Raw genomic sequence first — 3,834 nt, forward strand, 5'->3', positions numbered from 1 at the left:
ATAGAAAAGATGAGAGACACAGGAAAAGAGAGTGATCATAAGGTGAAGATGGAGACAAAGATTGGCGGTAAGAAAGAGAGGCAGAGGTAGCGTAGTAATGTGAATTAGCTCCAGTGGATAAGGAGCTCTGTGCTGACTGCCAACTTTGCTAATCCTTCTCACATCTGGCTGGCAAAGACACTGTGTATACACTGCATGTATGTGGGAGTGCCATTGTAGAGCAGAGTGCGTGTGTGTATGTGCGAAAGTCTGCATATCAGCTCAGCTCATATGGCCATGCATGCTCATATATTCTGCGTGGGTGTGTGTATGTGATTGAATGCGTGTGTGTGCAAGTCCAAGTTGGAATATCTGGGAAAAAACAGAAAGGTTTTAAAGGCTTTTACTACAGGAACTACAGTATATGCCAAGTAAAGTTTAATTTAAGTCAAGTATCAGTATCAGAGTGCCTCGTGGGCTTTACAAAGATTAAATCAAATCATTATTTAATATGTCAACAATAATACCAAATCACAATAATACACATATTAGGCAGTAATCTATAAAGAATGGAAATTGGCAGTAACAGTTCACATACTGAATAAGGCTAGGTAGTGATAATAGGTTTGTACTATATTCCTTTTCAAGAGCTGGAAAACTATTCCAAATACAGCAGAAAGGCTGTTCTGTTATTTCTCTGAATTGTCAAGAGCTCTGCATTGTGGGTTCAGACAGGCTTCAGATGGTGCAAGTCTATGTAATGTTATGTCAGCTGGAGTGCCTTGAAATTGCAGCAAATGCAAGGAGGTCAGGACAGGGCTAATGTGGACATCTTTTTTTTAGTCCAGGTTCACATTCCAGCTGCTGCAATGTGGGCCAAGCTGCACTTGAACCAAAGCTACGTTTTGGTGAAGTCAGGGACAAGAGTGTTCGGATCAGATGGATGTTGCCAGTATTTTGCATTGTGAAGGTCAGCAGTCTTTGTAATGTTGATTATTTTCAAATTAAAGTATCAGGGATATTGCACTTGGATGTGTGTACTTTGTGCACTGTGTCTTTGCAGCCATTACTATACTCATTACTATAAAAGTTTATTCCTTTATGGCATGAATTTCACATAATTGTGGGAAGCCTGCTGGTTCTGAGAGGAATATACTAAACTAAAGGGATCTAGTGGAGCATGCTTGGTGGGCTGCTGAGCACCCAACTTGGCCTGCAGATTATAATAAAACCACTTTGGTCAGCTGCTGCTGTCATAAATATTAACGAGTTATGGGCAGTCCTACAAGTCTATCAGTGCTGTACTCGCTCATTCATCAGACCAACTCATCTGCAAATCCATCCCTGGCAAGACTCCGCGTTATCTGAGCTCACCAGTCCACATCTCCACCAGCTCCAGCAATTTTCCCCCTCTTGCTCTCCTCCTCCCCGAAGCTCACACCTCCTTTGGCTGTAACCCACTCCACTGTGCAGCTGCCAGCGACTGCAATGAGTTCCAAAATCCCTAAAATTGATCTTTTCATCCCAGCCATATCCTTTAAAAATAGGCTAGTCAAAACACTTTCTGGTTCCTGCACCTGCTGCTTTTCTTAGAATTCTAAACCATGCAGGCCTTTTCTTTCTCTATGTCATGTGCTTTAATCGTCCCTCACTTCCTTTAATGTACACTCTACTGTACAATACTAGTTTGGATTCCATCGTGAGCCTGTCTCTATTTTTTTTCCTCTGTGTGACTTGATCTCAGCCCTGCCCCCTAGCTCGCCTGTCACTGCAAATAAGAATTTATGTCCAGCTAACCTACAAGGTTAAATAAACATAAATAATGAAATAATAATATCACTGGCAGTCGCAACATAATGAGAGCATTATGATAATTAAACACTCTAATAAGCCTGGGTCAGATTTAATCTCTTTGAGCTTGAGGTCAGCAGATGTGGAGGATTCCTCATCATAGAAACACCACTTATAGTATGAACCCAACTGTTTCCTGTACAGTGAACAGAGAATACTTTTGATTACACATCTGAATCAGTTTAACCTTGATTTTCTTTTCCATGAAGACCCCTTATGGATCCATTCTGTTGAAATTTAAAATTAAATTTTCCAGTTTGTAAAGTCTGCTGAGGCCCCTGAAAGTCATTAATCAACGGTTTCATTTCCTGAATTGTCTGTTCTTGACTTAAAATTTTGGCAGTTGGATAAAAATTGTCCTGTCAAGCTAACTATTTTGTTAGATGTGAGAAAGAAAAGGTCTGGGAAATGAGTCACTCTTCAGGAGAACACACATCTTGGTAAAACCCTGTTGGTAATAACTGAATGGGGAGTAAGCATCACATGAAAGTAAAGGCAGTTTTTTATCAGTTAAAATGTTCAGTCATGTTTCTAACTGCCAACTCTGACTGTGTATTTTAGTGTATCTGAGAGAGCTCAAACCACTTCAATTCAAGAGAATACAGAAGAGTATAAAGTAGTATAAAAAACCCAGAAGCAAATGATGACAAGATATTACCCACTTTGTCACAATAGAAGAAAATGCTGCAAATAAATAAACCACAAGAAAATAATAAAACAGGTTCACCAAAAACACTGCAAATAAAGAACGAAATAAAGAGACCGTAACACAAAATAAGTTTCTGCGGACACTAAAAATGCACACAGACACACAAGTCGACCACTAATTTTTGTTGGGTGAGAGCAAAAAATGTCTATTTTAGTTTTAACAGTCCAACTGTATGATTGTGATACACACCTAACATTGGCATTTTACTGTTTAGTGTCACTAAGAAACGTCTGTTTTGTGTTTTCCTATATAAAAGTGCATTCCCGTACTCCGTGTGTTGTCAACTTTTTGAGTGTAGTTAATTTGCTTTTATATGTTTTACATATTTATTTTGTTTGCCAACAACTTTGCCACATCATCTTAAAAGGTCAACGTTGTGTTCAAAATCGTCCAAGAAATTGCAGGTTTATATAGACCGTCTTGTCGCAAAAGTTGCATTGTATTGTACACTGCAGCGAGTAGAGTGAATTCTGCTCCATTTGAGTTCACCAAAGCGTGATGAATGATTAAGTTATTCATAATATTATTCATACTATTCAACTATAATCTTAAAGCTTTACTACCTGCCCTGACTCTTGCTTGACCCCAAACCCCCCCATTGGTATATGCTTTGGTCTCAGTGTTGCTCCAGTGAGCTTTTCAGCAGTGAATCACACAATACGCTGTGTACAAATTAGCCATTCTCAACAAGAGCAACGTACTTGAAACTACTTAAGAAGCACTTTAGTTCTCATTAGTCATGGGAGGCTGCTGGAGACATACATTCATCCTTCCCTGTTCCTCGGTTTTCATTGATTTGTGAAAATAGTTGTCACATCTGTCCTCATTTTTACCTCATTCCAAAATATGTTTCCTAATGGCAGGTTGCTTTCAAATGTAATTCATGTTTTCATTAGTGCTACAACACACACGGACAACAGAATTACTATTATTACAATACTAACAGGTACATTTGAAAAAACCCGGACTATTCTAATTTTTCCAAGTTCTATGCTGTGGCAGCTGTGGTGTCGACAGACAGATGATGATTAAAATTAATATCATGAGACACAGATCACATACACAATGACCCACATCTGACACACACTCACACACACATACTGTATAGTACATGTGGTAATACACAGCACACATGCTGCACTGATTAGTAGCCAAGTCTAGTGTGTGTGAGAGTGTGTGTGTTTGTTGTATATTATGAGGTCAGTCATTAGTGATATTGGTTCTCAGCAGCTGTTCATCTGCTCTGTTTCAACAGCAGGATACAGGATGATCTGAGTGTGTGAAAGTGAAGTGAA

The sequence above is a fragment of the Morone saxatilis genome, unplaced genomic scaffold (genome assembly GCF_004916995.1).
Source record: "Morone saxatilis isolate NCDOM2014 unplaced genomic scaffold, NCSU_SB_2.0 Contig7, whole genome shotgun sequence".
Taxonomy (NCBI): Eukaryota; Metazoa; Chordata; class Actinopteri; family Moronidae; genus Morone; species Morone saxatilis.